Below are 17,336 nucleotides of genomic sequence, written 5' to 3'. Positions count from 1 at the left end.
TGGTTGCAACAGCCCCATAAATGTCTACGCTGCAGCATTTCTATTTCTCCTCCCTCTACCAGCCCATCTTGCTTCATCCTTAAGCAGGATTTCAGGCTATTGCTTAAATGGCTATCAGGCTATTGCTTAAATACTAGGCGCCTGTTTTATATATAGGTACTCAAGCAATGATATGAAGCTAAACAAAGATATGAAGCTATACAACATAGCAAGCAAACATTGTGATGTCTTAGACCAGGGGAATGGTTTACTTGAGGAAACGTTTCCAGGGTGGTGTGCTCTCTGCATCAGACAAAAGCAGTTGCTAATCAGAACTTATATTATAGAAAACTGCTCAACTTCTGTAGCACCACAGGTAGTTCCTGGGTTAAGAACACCCGGTTTAAGGATGACCCATAGTTACGAACGGAGCCTTTTGTAACAAAATTTGAGTTAAATACACAACGGTTCAAGTTAATTACATAATACTACTTAAAAAGTGTTATACAATAATACTGTTCCAGCTTACATACAAATTCAACTTAAGGATAGACCTTGGGAACGGAACTTGTTCTTAAACTGGGAACTACCTGTACAGCTCTTTTAGTCAGCTGGTTATCAAGTTCTATTATAGAAAACCAGTTATTTTCATATCACAAAACTCAAATGAGAAGTGCTACTGAAATTTGTTGATTTTATATTAGGCTACACAGGAATGACCAGTTTTCTATGGTCTAGAACAGTGTTTCTCAACCTTAGCAACTTTGAATGGACTTCGACATGGCTGGCTGGGGAATTCTGGGGGTTGAAGTCCACTCATCTTAAAGTTGCCAAGGTTGAGAAACACTGGTCTAGAAAGTATAATTGAACAAAACTTCTCCAGTGCACTCTTTAGTTCAAATGCTGATCACTTCCACCATATCACTGCCTATTTGTGACTGCTATCAGGACCACATTCCTGCTGCCCCCTTCTGAATTCACAGCAGTTAGGATTGGAACTGTCACCCCAACTCCAACATTTAGAGTCATTAAACAGCCAAACTTCACTGCCTATGTGGGCCTTTCACAAATCCAAGCGAAAACAAATGTGAAGGAAGGGGAGCTCAGTCACCACCATCATAAGCAAGATAGATATTTACTCTACAGGTAGTGAGAAAAGGCTGGGAAGCCCTACTCAAACATTCATGTGGCCTTTTCAAATGAATTCCTACTTAACAATCACTGCTACACACATGGAACCAATAACAAACATGACCAGTTCTCATAAGCAATTTCCTTTAAACTTAACTTTTCCCATTTGATGCTGACCTCTTTGCCTGTATTTAGGCTAGATTAGTCTACAGAAAGCAGACTTTGGCTTTGGCTTATAAAATAACTCTTCCTGATATAATCTTTTGAAGAAAGCTCTTAATAGCAAGTACAGCTTGAAAAAACACTGTAGCTGAGAATTTGCTGTAAAGCGGACAATTCAGATTTTTAGATGCAGGCTTTTAATTAAGTCATGATATAGCCTGTAGACTGAAGCTGAAGTTAAGAATTGGGCAACCGGGGTCTTTTTCAATGGAAAAGCAGGCCAATTTAAATGCATCTGAAATGCTTGGGACAAAAAAAAAAATTTCAGAATGAAAAAGTATCTAGTTAACTACAGATACTTTGACAGAATTGTTGACAGGTTAGATCCAAGTGGATTCCAATATTGATCTCATCAAAAAGTATCTCCAGACACATATAAAATCATCTCCAGACAGATGGAGAAGGAACTGGAACAACATGGACTGGCTTCAAAACCATCATATAAATGATGTTGAACTGCTGTTCAGATGCCTGGAGGCTGTCCTGGTCTTGGTAGGGAAGAACAAGTTGAGACTCAATCCCAGCCTGATAAAGGGACTTCAGCTTGGAAGGACCATTGATTCCAGAGAGATTCTATTATTAACTCTGAATGGGACTGTACTCCCTGGGGTAGATAGTTCACACTTTGGGTGTCCTCTTGGACTCACAGCTGCTGCTCAAGGAACAGGTGGCAGCTGTGGCCAAGCGGGCTTTTGTACAGCTCCATCTTATTGTGGCAACAACAACCCTTCCTGGAAAGAGAGATGTTACTGCCATTATACTTCAGTTGTCCCTTAATTGGACTATTGCAATGTGCTCTACATGGGGCTGCCCTTATATAATATTCAGATGGCCCAGAATACAGTGGCTCAAAATAGTTACGGGTGCACCTCAGGACACCCATGTAACACCTCTACATGGAGAGATGCCCTGGTTGCCAATTGGCTTCTGGGTGCATTTTAAGGTGCCAGTTGTCACCTTTAAAGCCCTCAATGGTTCAGGGCTTGAGTATCTACAGGACTGCCTTCTCCCGGTAACATCTGCCCACCCAATAAGACTACTAGGTCAGGCTCTTTATGTGTCCCCTAAATCAAAGATTGCCATTTTCAGGTGCCAAGGAAGCACATCTTTTCAGCTGTCAGGAATAATATTTCTCCAATATGTGATTGGTCCCTTTCCTCCTCATCTTCAGAAAATTAGTGAAAAATTGGTGGAGGTCATCATGGGGTTGTTATGACTATCTCTCTGGATAACTTGGTTTTTAAAGTTTGATCATGAGTCTCTTTTAAAAATGATTACATGATATGGTGCTGCTTTTAATTCAATTTGTATCTGTTATTTTTAATCCCAGTTCTGTATTGGGGAGTTGTATATTGCTCAGGGTCAGCTGACTGGAGAAGCCTATAAGCCCTGTAAATAAATAAATACAAACAAATTAAAATGTTATAAAAGTGCTACAATAGAAGGAAGAATCAGCTTTAAACTGGGGAATATAACCTGACCTGAAATAACATGAGCTCAGAGAAGAATTACATTACAGAATTCCTTTTGACAATTACAAAGGAAATTATTTAAGAAAGTCACTGGCCAGAAGGAAACTTCTGTATTACCTTTGAATGGAACATGGATTTAAAGAAAGGTCCCGAGATAAGTCTAATTTTATCATAAATTAAGACCCAGTGACAAAATTGTACATTAATTAAACACTATATACCATCTTCCTTATTTTTGCTCAAAGCCATTTCTAAAATGGCAAGTACACTCAATGGGTTTTATAAAGAAGGATAAGTGATGCTATACAGAAATATCTGATACCTTTAAATTCAAAATTGTCCATTACTAGTCTCAGCACAGCAATGACATTAACATAAGTGTCTAAATATTAAGGAGGCAATTTTTAATTTGGAGACAATTTGGCAGTGGTACTTAGCAAGGATAAAAGCAAGAAGTGGTTTGGGTGAACTGTAACTACATTTCTAGTGCAAGTTTATTGTTTGGTGGAACTGAGGCCCCCAAACTCAGATCTTCTGGCAGCGATCATGTGGAACTTTGAAGCCCAAGCACATTTATACAAACATCAAAAGTGCCTCTAACCCAATATAATCCAAAGCATTTACTGATAAATTTAATAGAGATCTAGAACATGCTATAATAGAAAGATTTTGGGGGAAGGTAAGATAAAATCATATGTTCCATTGGTGTCCCTAATCCCGATTTTTTTTTTAATACAGTTGTATATAAGCCATAGGTACATACAACTTGATATGTGTACACATCCAGTTGTGGATGATGTGAGGATAGGCTTTGGCGATATTGATTGGGCTACACCAACTAAGATGTTCTTCCATAGAGGAATCTTTTTCTATCTTATTCATAAATTAATATGGGGTTTAATATTGGGAGAGGAGAAAATAGAATACTCATCATCTTCATCATATCATTAAAAAAAAACGTATCTCAATTCATCCATGGAAGCTTTGTTTTAAAATCATGTATTAACCCTAAGCCCTATTTCTCAAACATAGTCATTAGCTAAAGCTCCGCGTTCATCATCTAAAAGCAAAGAAAGTGTGCTGTCAGACAACGGAGCAAATGTCTTTTCTGTTGGACGAAAACAGGAGCTGACACACTTGAATCAAGGAATGTATTCAGTGGGGGAATCACATGCCCAAAATTGGTGGTGCTGGACTCCAAAATGATCACGTGCCTGTTTTCCTTTTCCTCTTAGCTTGTTCTTATTTTTCACTGACATATAATTCTTTTGCACTCATTACCCCACCAATTTATTTATTTCACACATCAAACAGCGCATTTTAGCCAGCTGCAATGAAGTTTTCTTTTTTGGGGGGGGACCCTAAACAGAGCCAAACTCCAATTGTCCTGCATTACCAGTGCAGCGACAGCAGACGGTATCATACAAGAACCATGGTGAAGTAAAACGATGTCAAATAGGCAGTTCATAGTGAGAGAAATGTGTCACTGAAATTCAGCAACAAAAGAAGATGGGGCTGGGACAAGCAAGTCTTCTATGGGTTCATTACCCCTGATGCAGAGGATAGACTCTAGAAGGTTCAAATTACAAACGATTTGTAGAAACTGTGCCCTGTAAGTACTAAATGTTTGACAATGAACAACAGCGTGCTGGGGTGGACTCCAAGGAGCTGTGGTACACAATTTCTTTCACTGGCAGATGTTTGGGCTTGGAAGGCTTTTGAGATGTTTTCCTGCTTTTGTGATTATTTCCAAAGTCTTGATTTTTACCGTGCGAACATTTATAAACCAACCGATTAATCTACATTTTAGGCACCTGATCTATGAAAACATTGTCCTATGCTTTTCAGGTTGCAATCATTATTTTGATAGTGATTTGCTATTCTATTTATTTACATTCGCATATCCCCATGCAGCTATATACTTCAGACAGTTGAATAAAGCTCCTTTACAAAGAAAAAGAAGGAATCTGCAAATCTACAGAAGAAAGAGAGAATTTAAAAGCTGTTGAAATATTAGCAGTACATGGAGAAAACAGCTGACAAGACACTGGGCTGACTCAAGTCTTGTTGGCAGCATCTGAAGCTTCAGCTTTCTTGCTGGAGGAACTGCAGCAATGCCTTTGTCTCAGATCTGCAATTCAAGGGTCAAACTCGGCCAGCAACAACACTCAGGTGCATAGTTTCTGTGCCTGGGGAAAGAATTTCTGTGTAACATAGGTCAGAGGCATCCATAAAAGTGTCACCTTAAAATGAGTCTACTAAGATGCATTGTATGGCCTATAATTAAGGCTGGTTAATAGAACTTACTCTCATATCCAGGTTCTTTCCAAACCCATTGTACCTGCACCCCACAATCTCACCAAGGAATCAAATGTGCTTTTCTAACATTTTCAGTTGAGCTTACTGGACACTAATAAAAACAGCGAGGTAAAAAAGAATTTGGCAATAGTGCTTTAACATCACTGCAATTTGTATTACTATTCTGATACTGAAAACATCATTGTAATGCAAAAGCAGAAAGCCTGAAGAGCATCTAAACTACAATGATTTGGGGCCCTGACAATTAAGGAAAATCAGCAACATGATTACCTTCCGTTTGTGATAAAAAACACATGAACCATCAGAGTGCCAGGCCTAACACAACCTTTGCACAGTTGCACGGAAAAATGAAAAGAAATACCCTGAAGGAACTCTTTCCCCAGAAAATTCTTGCCCTTCCCATTTGGGAGACGTCACCCAACCAAGGCCTTTCTCTCTCCCCCACTCCCAGCCATGTTAACTGCAGCCCCGTGCTACCAATAGATGGCCAGTCCTGTTGCAGCTCGTCTAGTCCAAATACATTTTTCACTGTAGCATTAAACAATACCTGAAGCATTGATTTGGAAGGCTTTTTTCCACAGATCAATTTTGCTTCCAGTTATACTGTCAGCATGTTTCCCCTACTGATCCCTTGCAAAATAATTAATTTGGGGAAAAACAGAAAAGGGAGACGAGAACTGAATTAAGCGAATAGATTAATCTCTACAGTACAATCATTATGAGTTTAGTATACCTATTTGGCTGTTCAAAATCTTATTTTATTTTTCAGTGCAATCCAGTATTATTTAGATTCAGAACTGCTTCTGAAGACATCAACACTATTGTATGGTTCCACTAAACAGAAAAAGACCCTCAACCATACCTTAACTTACAAAACAAAAGTAATCAATCAACCAACCAGTAAACTGTTTTTATCTCAGGAAGATATTATCAAGGTCATAGCAAAGATACATAAAATTGAGAAAAGTGATGTGCTGCACTGCCTTCAAAAAAATTTTCTGTGCACATATATGCATCTGCAGCCATGTATACACAGAATTTCCTTGCTATTGATAAGGTTTCCCTAAAAACATTTGAACCACATATACTGACTTGCCCTTCTATGTAGGATAGGAATAGGTAACTTGGTACCTTCCAGATATTTTAGACTATAGCTCTCATAAATTCTCCATCAACCATGGCCCATGGAATTGTAACTCAAAACATCTGGAAGGCAAGCATTCTTCCTTTCTTCCACTGTATTTTCAAAATATGTAGGACAATCATATTCTACTCTTTCCTCTTCTATATTTTCAGCCAGTAGTTGGAACCCAAGAAGTTGTTTTATGCCAGGTCAGATATATATGGTCCAAGAGTGATTACTCTGAAGCTCTCCAGAGCCTTACACAGCACATGTATTTGATTTGTTCCGCTAAGAGCTACTGAATGAAATTGACATACAACATGATTAGGCCATTCACTAAATCTGGACTTTGGATTTGACCATGGAATGTCCTTCTGTCCATGGAGAATGAACCCAGCAGAAAAGAATCAGCTCCTTTTTTCCATGAGAAGACAGGACGAAAACTAACTGAGGAAGACTCATTAGTTACAGGACTTCAACTGCACAGAAACTACATATGAAGAAAACTGTGACCCATTACTACTGGATCAAGAACAAGGAACAGAACATGACAAGTGTGAAGCATATGAAGACTTGGGGAACCATGCTTTTTGGAGAAGAGCTCTTCTGATGACACTTCTATGGCTCTGACAATCAGAAGAACAATGGCATGAAGAACCCACTGTTGCTTTTCTATATTCTCATAAATTGAAGACATAATCAGTCTGTTTCTATGACACTTCAAGGGCTTCAAGACATAGCCTAGGTAAACTGCCTCCAGAACTCACTTGTCTGCAATAACAGAATCCCAATGGCAGTAGAATTTCTACAATCACCTACCTGACCAAAAAGCACATCTTGCTGAATGCTGTTTATTTTGGTATCTATATCTTTAGCTATATCTACAAGAAGTGGATTTGGAAAACTAGTGGGAAGTTGGTCTTTGGGACTACTAAATTGAAAGGTGTACGTCTGTCTATTTTGACTATAAAAGGAGGCTGTTGGTTTCTTCCTTGCTTTGAGGTATAGTGATTCTTCTTAAGAACCAACAGAAAGGAGTTCTTGCTCTTGTTTTCCACAGAACTGGAATGAGGGATTCAGCAAGGAATAAAACATTTAGATGAGAGGTTAGGCCTAACTGGTGAATTCCCAGAAGAGGTAGTGATGAAGGAGGAACTAACTGATCACCAGTTAGTCCAAAGTCTTGGAATAAGGAGACAACAATACAGCAAGCATGGCAGAACCAAGTACAAGTAGATTCTTTTCCTCAGATGCAACTGAACATGGATTCAGGCTGCTGGCTTCCCTTTTGGTCCATACTGCCATACTATATGAAGAAATGAGCATTATGGGCCAAGATCAGTGGTCCTAGATCCAGGCTGGGTTGCTGGCACCCCGGTTCTTCATACCAGTTGCATCACTGAAAAAAGGCTGTGCCTGAGCCAATAGCTAATGGGAGGAGAGCTGTAATCAGCAGCTCCCCAGTATAAAACATTGCCACTGGCTCTCCACTAGAGCAAAGCTGAACAGGCAGCAGAGCTCTGTCAGAGGTATTGCAAGGGATCAGAGATCAGAAGGGATGCTGAGGATGGCAGCTCAGATGGAGTAACAGATTATTTTCCCCATAAATCATGACAGGAAAGAAAAGGGCAGGTGATCCACTTTTCAAATTAGTTTGCTTGCCTGTTTAATTTAGCTCCAGTTGGAGCGACATGAAAAATAACCTTCAACTCTTCTGTGACATGTAGATCAAAGACTGACTGGATCTCCTCCTTCTTAGGGGACAAGATGAAAGGTGGCATTGACCCTTCTTTCTCATGGAACAGAGAAGTCAACCCTTTTCGGTTTGGCTGCAGTCCTCCACTGAAACAGCTGTTGAAAGACTACATCTACCTGGGATTTGTTATACATTCACCTGACAGGGCATCCTTAGTATAAGTACCCAAGAACTTATTCCTTGTTCAGTTATGGCTGTTAACCAGCCTCAGTCATACTGATTCCTCTAGAATGAGTACCATACAAATACCTATATATATGAATGTATGTATGTATGTGTGTGTGTATGTGTATGTGTGTATGTATATGTGTGTGTGTATGTATATGTGTGTATGTGTATGTATGTGTGTATGTATGTGTATGTATGTATGTGTATGTATGTGTGTATATATATATACATACATACATACATACAGGTGAAACTTGAAAAATTAGAATATCGTGCAAATGTTCATTTATGTCAGTAAGGCAACTCAAAAGGTAAAACCAATATATGAGATAGATGCATTACATACAAAGCGAGATATGTCAAGCCTTACTTTGGTATAATAGTGACGATTATGGTGTACAGCTTATGAAAACCCCACATTCACAATATCAGAAAATTAGAATATTACATGACATCAATAACACAAGGATTGGAAATAGAACAATATCGGACCTCTGCAAAGTATAAGTATGCATATGTACTCAGTACTTGGTCTGGGCCCCTTTTGCAGCAATGATTGCCCCAATGCGGCGTGGCATGGATGCTATCAGCCTGTGGCACTGCTGAGGTGTTATGGAAGACCAGGATGCTTCAATAGCGGCCTTCAGCTCTGCTGCATTGTTCGGTCTCATGTCCCTCATCTTTCTCTTGGCAATGCCCCATAGATTCTCTATGGGGTTCAGGTCAGTCCACTCCTTGTGAAAGTCCCCAACACTTTTGAATGGCCTTTTCCTGACAGTCCTCTCCAGGCTGCGGTCATCCCTGCTGCTTGTGCACCTTTTTCTACCACACTTTTCCCTTCCACATAACCTTCTATTGATGTGCTTTGATACAGCACTTTGGGAACATCCAACTTCTTTTGCAATTACCTTTTGGGGCTTTCCCTCCTTATGGAGGGTGTCAATGATGGTTTTCTGCACAACTGTCAGGTCAGCAGTCTTTCCCATGCTTGTGATTCCTACTGAACCAGCCTGAGAGACCATTTAAAGGCTCAGGAACCCTTTGCAGGTGTTATGGATTCATTAGCTGATTAGAGTGGGACACTTTGAGCCTAGAATATTGAACCTTTTCACACTATTCTAATTTTCTGAGATTGTGAATTTGGGGTTTTCATAAGCTGTACGCCATAATCATCACAATTATACCAAAGTAAGGCTTGACATATCTCGCTTTGCATGTAATGCGTCTATCTCATATATTGGTTTCACCTTTTGAGTTGCCTTACTGAATAAATGAACGTTTGCAAAATATTCTAATTTTTCGAGTTTCACCTGTATAGTGTTTTGTTAAATTTTGCACCCCTGAATCTTCTACTGAAATTCTGTACTTGAGTATTTTTGTTTTATTACAGGTAGTCCTCACTTAATGACTGCAATTGGGACGGGCAGCTCCATGGCTAAGTAACACAGTTATTAAGTGAAGCATCACATGCCCGACTTACGATGCCCAACTTATGATCATCAAGCAAAACCTCATGATTACAGTCATTAAGTGAAACATCATGTACCCAACTTATTGTGAATTTGTTAAGCATGTCACATGACCATGACTTGTGACCTACTGCCAGCTTCCCTACTGACTGTGCTTGTTGGAAGCCAGCTGCGAAGGTTGCAAATGGTGATCATGAGACTGTGGGACACTGTGACCATCGTAAATGCCTGCCGGTTGCCAAGTGCCCGAATCAGAGTTATGTGCCTCGGGGATGCTGCAACCGTCATAAGTTCCAGGACAGGTTGTAAACCCTTTTCAGCACCATCATAAGTTCGAATGGTCACAGAATGAGGCAACAGTTAACTGGAGACTACCTATATTTTAAAAATGTATTTTTACAGGGCTTTTACTAAATGTCATGATCATGCAACTTTTTTTTCATTTATTGTAAATTGCTTATAATTAATTGGTTTCCTGGTTGGGGATAGTTCTTAACAATGAATATGTAATTTAAAAATTATTAATCAATAGAGATGCCATGGATTGAATATGGGTCATCTGAATGCAAAGCCAGAGATGTTTTGGATCAACACTCCCATAATCTCTATTGGCATCAGATTTTTGGACTTTAGTTCCTATCAATATCTACAGCTTAGCCAATATATCAGACTATAATACCAAGACACTGGAAAACCAGACTGTTCAGCTGTAGCAAGTGTGTATGTGAAAATCCTCTGGTAATTTGAAGAGTGAAACTACTAGCGCTTTTCATTTTTTTATCAAGCAAATGTCACAAATGGGAGCCAACCAGGGAAATGCCAAAAGGAAATTACCTGTGATGATAGACTAAGTGTATGATGTAATCCCCAATTTATTTTACAGCCCACCATAAGACTGGTACTCAAAGTGCATGTTTGCACCATTGAGGGGAGAAGGAGCTCTGATTTAGAGTGCTTTGTTCTAGCATGTAGTGCAGACCCCTAAATGAATGTTCTGGTTTCTTCTTATCAATATACAGAGACTCAGGCAGTATACAATACTGCCTTATACCTAAAACCTCTTTGCTGATCTGATGTTCCAGATCAGTACCCCCAACCTGATGTACCAAACTGTACTGGACTACAATTCCCAAAAGTCTCAACCAGAACAGGATTATGTACTCTCTTGTTATTCAAGCCAGGAGTGCTTTTTAGCAGCTTCATCCAATACTGCAGCTGGAGCCCTTAAGATGATCCACCTTTTCACAATTACTCATCCTCTGGTCATATCCAGGTAGGATTAATAAAGACAATTCCTGTGAGATTGTCTCTAAAACTTAATTTATGCAAAATGGGACTCTCCAGACACTTGTCTGGAGCATTTGGTCCTGGCAGTATTACATCAACTGTAAAAATTCCTATTCACACCTAAATCACACCTAAGCCCAAATCAAAGTGCCCCTTTTCACGTTTAAAGCCCTGTTAGTCTTGTCAAACTTGCACCTTTCTGGATATGTTGACTACAATTCTCTTCATTCTCTTCACCATGATTTATGGTGATGAGAACTGGAGTACCAACACATCCCAATAATATCCTATTCAAAAAGTTACACAATTTTGGACCAAATTATTTAATGGATTGTTTCCACATACACTCTTTGTCCAAGTGTTAACATACAGGTAGTCCTTGTTTAGCGATTTCCTTGGAGAGAAATCATTTGCAATTATGATGGCGATGAAAAAGCAATTTTGTGATAAATCCTCACATTTACGACCTTTGCAGGTCTGCAAAGTAAAGCTGAAGTAAGATCATAAGCACAGTCATGGTTTCACTTAGTGACCGCTTTGCTTAACAACTGAGTTGCCACTCCCAATTGTGGTTGCTAAAGGAGGACTACCTATAGCAACCTATACTTAGTTTAGTAGCTAAAGCAGTCACCAGTAAAAATAATCAATCACTGAGGATAAGAGATTGGCCTTATCACTGATGGCTCCTCAAAGTAGAACTTCTGATCTAGAGAGAGATAGTCTCATGCTTATTTTTTGAAGGAAACTTTGCTTTACGTGTGAGAAGTTTATGTTACTAGCCTTGTTAAAAGTCATTATGTTTTGCAACTATTTAGGGTTAGGCCAGTACTGTATCGTATTATGTTACTCTTCAATTTATTAGCTTCCATGGAATTTTAATGGGATATGTTCTCTTGTATTATATTCACTGATAGTTCTATAATTTGTAAGACTTTTTAACGGTCCTGAAATGCTGCATAAAAATCCCTAAACAAATATAAAAAAGCAGGAATCGTCAATCTTTCCCTGTGTCGGATGCCATTATATGATTTCAAGCAAGAGTGCAAATAAATAAGTAAATAAATAAATAAAATTTAAAATGGTCCACATCTTGTAAGATTTTTGCATTTGTGAGAGATTTTAGATATTATTAAGGTGGGGAGAGAGGGAGAGAGATCCTGCCAATGCTACCTGGGACTGTCACGTACATTACGGTGTCTGCAAAATGCCATGTAGCCAACCTCTGAAATAAAGGTTTTCCAGCAACATGTTATCCTTGCAAGAAAATACTGGCAAAAGAACTTTGGTTGTTGGGCTAGGAGGGCTTCTTTGCATCATCTGCAGAGGTCCCCCAAATTGTAACTTTGCTCTGAACACTCTTTGCCTCTCACAGCTGGGCTATGAAAGTGACAGTAAACTCAGGAGTTTAATTGGGACAATTCACAGAGAAAACCTGTTCAGCAAATAGTTGAGCATCCCTCGCGAACATTTTGTTCTACCAATGCTCCCTTTGGCTGCATTACCACAAGAATTTCCTACCCTCTGAAGCCACCTCCTTCTTCGCCTTCTCTCAGCCTGGGCATTCTAGGAGCCACGATCCCCAAAGAGGTGGATGTTGGGGAAGGTTCCTCGCCTTGCAAAACAACAAACGCTCTTATTTCGGACATTACCTTCTCTGCAGGGGAGTCTGCAGCAGAGTTGGCTGCTTTAATCAGAAGGATCAAAGCAGAGTTAGAGGCATTGCCCTGCAAGCTCCTTTCGTACCTGCACACAACATCACTGTGCACATACAAAAGGGGGGGGGGGCTTGCATTCTGATGCCAGGATATTGCTTTCATCATTCTGCCCCCCTTTCCCCCTCCCAGATATGACTGCACTAACATTCAATAAGGAACTGTCAAATACCTCTTAAAAACAGCAAGCCTTCACTTTTATGGCATCTGCTCCTGCTTCTTGGCCTGACTTCCCACTTGCTGTTTTGTTCAGCCCTTCATGTCCAAGCAGTGAGTGGCAGCTGAAACCAAGCCTGCCTGGAAAGGACCCCCCTTGTGCTCAGAAAGCTTGTAGTTATCATCCAATGAGGAAAAAAGAATGCTATGCTTTAAGCCATGTCCTGTCATCATTATTATAAACACTTCAGTCCATGGAACTCAGAACAGCTATGCCTTGGCTCTTCTTTTTCTCTCCAAGGTACGCATGTATGTATATAAATATGCATATTTGTATCTGTGTGTGATTGCATGCACACCTATATATATAAATGAAAGCAGCTCTCTCACAATGGTTCCACTGTGACAACCAGATGCCCATGTGTTCGGGATACCTCCTTCACTGTGTCCCAGGCTCCCCACCCCATTTGATTTTATCTTTAATTTTATCTTTAATTTAAATCTAAATTAACTTTTTAAAAAGTGATGAAATGGGAGGCTTGCATGTTGCAAAGCAGACTGCCAGCTTCCAGTACCATCTCTGTATCATGGATGTCCCTGGGCTACAAGTAGATGCCACAGACATTCTAAGAAAATAGAAAGGGGTGGGTGGGAATAGCTAAAGCCCAAGTATTTTGTTTGAAAGTGTGTCCTCGCCTCTGAAAGAAAGAAAAAGGTAAATGTGGATGGTAAGGAATGTCCTACAGAGACAGAGTATGGCATAGAATAACCTGATAAGTTACCTTAGTCCAACCCACTATGGCAGCCATTTTATGAATATGTACTCCTACATGGCAGCCATTTTGCAACAGCACTCAAAATATGCTCATTAAATTCTAAAAGAGTGACTTGGCCCGAAAAAATTATTGCCTACACAAGAGAATCTACACCGGAGGCAACTCAAATAAGCCTATCTGTCTGCCCTCAGGTATCTCATTGCTCACAGCTCTGATCACCAAAGGAAGGTGCAAGTTTTGAAATGCCTTCAGTGATAAGGTCTTCAGATCTGTACGGTATTGTAGAATTTGCATTACATATAAGAAATGCTGGATGGTAACAACCCCCCCCCCATTCCCTAAGCACTACTCAGAATATACTCATTACCCAAGTTTTCGTACCATAAGAACTTATTTATTACATACATGTTCCAACTCCCCTTCAAAATAGCTCATGGTAACTGTCATGGTATTATCTGTCATCACAACATTCTGTCCAAGTGTGTGTTAGGTGTGGCAGGTTAAGATGAGCCATACTGACTTTTCTTAACAATCGAGATTTATGGCCAAACCTGGAAAAGCTGAGGCTTTTCTTCAAGGCCAGGACTCTTCCCACCACACTATGGCTGGGTTCACCAACATCACAAAGCTAGCCTTTTCCAACTTGGCATCCCCCAGATAGGTTGGCATTGCTGAGATTCTGGGAGCTGAAGTCCAACATGTTTGGAAGGTGTCAATTTGGGAAAGACATCTGAGCCATGGGATGAATACTTTAGAGTGATCCAATTCACACATAAAGGTAAGCCAACCAGTTTATAAACTACAATAAATTGGTTAACGTAAACTACAACAATCACACATATGAGGGGTGTGTGTGACTATCTCTGTCACTGCATGCATGTTCATTTAGAATGCCTGTAAACAGATAAGGACTCTCTTCAGGCATTTTCATAAACATGTTATGTTGTATGCGTCTTGTATCCAGCTTGATGCTATGCCACCTCCCCCATCCTGTCCAACCTGCTCATATTGACTTCCGAATGCCTGAAAAAGATATAGGAATGATGCCAATCACTACGATAAATCCTGGAGTAATTTAGGCATATGCAGGAGGAAAGCATTACCTCTTTGGGCAGAGGCTGTAGATCAAACTGCCCACATTAGATGTGTGGGTCTACAACTCCCATCACCCCCACCCACTGACCAATAGGTGCAATCCAACGTATTTGGAGAGTACAAGGTCAGGAGAGGTAGAGATAGACAAATCATCTACCCATGTGGAAAGTTTCCGATGTAGCAGCTAGTATTTTGGATTAGAATTGGGAAGACTGAGATTATAAAATCAGAATATGTGATCCTCCAGTAACTGCCAGATAGTTGCAGTATCATTACCTATTCTGACTAGAGCTGCTGAAATTTGTACTTCAGCAACATTTGGAAACCCACAAATTCCCCACCCCTGGTTTAAATATTTTCATAAATCCCTTTCCAGCTGGGGGAACAAAAGCTTCTACTTTTTTACTGCTGTATATGATGCTGCCATCCTGCTACATTTGTCGTTTAATTTAATATATGTGTAATTTTTGTCTCTGCTACTCTGTTGCTACCTTCCTACGGCCTTGCCAATTACTTATAACCTGACAGCTCTTAGAATTCACAAACACAAGAGAATGGCAGTAAAGGCAAATCCTATGCACATTTACTTGGGAGTAAATCCCAACAGTAATTACCTCCCAGGAAACATGCACAGAATTGGTCTATAAGTTTATTCACAATAATGGTGGATTATGGCATCTTTTTTTTTTTTTGCAAACTGTAGTTCAACTAAGGTTAGGAGTTATCTGACTGCTGATCAAAATTCTGCAGATTGTTTTAAAAATCTAGCATCCGATGAAAGGAGAAAAACTTCTCCATTATTGTCTTGTGTCTCCACAGAGTCAGCAAATACTGCTGAAACCAGTCTAGCTAGAAGGAGGAATGGGTGGACACAGTAGCTCGTTTTCCCTCATTGTCCTCCTATTTTTGTCGAAACATTAGTCATACAGAAAAGTATCTGTGTATAAAGATTTTTTAAAAAAAAAAAATCCAGAGATGATGTAAAACTGGCTCAACATATTTTCATGTGTGGCCAACTTATAACAAAATGACAACAGATCCATCTAACAGCCTTGGTTCCTGGTCTTCTGATTCGCAGAACAAAAGCAGCAACTACCCAGACATCCTCTACTCAGAAATTTAACCTTCATTATACTTGGAAGAAAGGAGGAAACAGAAATCTCTCTGTTGCAGCAGACAAAATTCTGGTTCCTTACCCTCCTTATCAATACACTTACGAAAGGAGAACCTGCTGTTCTCCAGAGCCCTTTCTTTGTGCTAAAGAAAGTCACCACAAATAACAGCTGACAAGGGAGTGGACTCATCTCTTCTGGTCCCAAACAGTATATAGGGAGTGTTTTATTTCATTCTTAATCACCACTGAAATATACAAGGCAGCCAGAAATGGGATCTAACCATATGGGAAAGCAACATCGGATGCAAATTTCTCTGCCACAAGAGATCAAGAATGGTTAGAAACTGATGAGCTTTTTAAAGCCTACTCAAGACGCTTCCCTTTAATGTCAGCTACTATTAGTTAAATGAAATTTAAACATTCCTGGGTATTATCAAATCACCTGAAAGACAAAAAGTCTCTCTTTTGGAACCAACAGCATACACAGTAGAAGACATACTTCAAGCATGCAGAAAATCAATCTCTCTCTCTGCATTTTCATTAAAAAAAAACAAAACCAAACCCTAAAGCACGGGTAGGCAAGATACATTTAGTCCTAAATCACCAAAAAAAAAAAAGTAACCTGTCCTGACATACAAAGCACTACTAGCTTTTCCCATGAGCCAGCTAATCAGCTGGCTAACAGAGACCAGTTCCCTAATTTCCTCGCAATGAAAAACTAGCAGCTTGTAGTGGGGCTGGATGGAAGACTAAAACCTTGCTGCCTTCTCTTTCCTTTCAGCAATCCAGCTTAAGATCATTTGTTTCCCTCTGCAATTAGCAGGGGGAAAAACACTGAGCAGTATTGTTGAGAGGGAGGGGATCTTTTTCTTCCTATCCCTCCCATGACTGCTTAAAGTCATCGTTTCTCATAATGGAAAACCAGCAATCTGTAATAGATTGTTAGATGGGAGAAGCCTGATTCTCTTCCCAGCAAAATTGCTCACAGCTTCTTGACGTGTGTATGCACAAATGATATGCATAAGAGATAGCCTGGTGTATAATTAAGTGGAGGCACACACACAGATCTGTAAGCAACTTGTATGACCCTTAACTAGAACCTGGTATAGTAGACATATTTGGAAATAAACACTGGTACTTCAGGAACTGGTTTTAAATGGAGTTCTGTCTTCATACAACAACCAACTCCTGAATTATTTCAGGCTTCTTTACTTCAGCAGTATAACGGGAACAGGGACACACATTTTGATCTGCTGCTATTGTTAGACCACTGAGAGCTGGAAATTTTTTTTAAAAAAATCAGTTCTTGGACAATCTTCTGCCTAAGTTAAACTGTAACATCTTTGCAGCATTTATTTCCAGGAATGTTATCTTTAAACATTTTAGTTTTTCATTCCTGAGTTTTTAATTTTCCTTTTTTTGATACCTCCTTTCAAACAATTTTTGTTAGTCTGCTTTCAGCTGCATTGATTTATGATGCAGGCCTCTTTCTCCCTCCTTCCAATTTGCCTTTCATTTCTTATTGTCTGTTGAGATGTTTCAGCTTTTGTTTATTTT

The 17,336-nt window shown here is 39.6% G+C and overlaps 1 protein-coding gene across 3 annotated transcripts in view; it reads right to left on the bottom strand.

Annotated features, from left to right (window-relative positions):
• Positions 1-17,336, bottom strand: part of PWWP2B (PWWP domain containing 2B) — a 36,152-nt gene that overhangs the window by 11,380 nt on the left and 7,436 nt on the right. The window lies entirely within an intron of this gene.

Source organism: Python bivittatus, unplaced genomic scaffold (assembly GCF_059951505.1).
Source record: "Python bivittatus isolate LINGU-HERP-01145 unplaced genomic scaffold, Pbiv_v1 ctg000980_np1212, whole genome shotgun sequence".
Lineage (NCBI taxonomy): Eukaryota > Metazoa > Chordata > Lepidosauria > Squamata > Pythonidae > Python > Python bivittatus.
The sequence above is the reverse complement of the archived record's forward strand: the minus strand, read 5'-3'. Positions and strand labels throughout refer to the sequence as shown.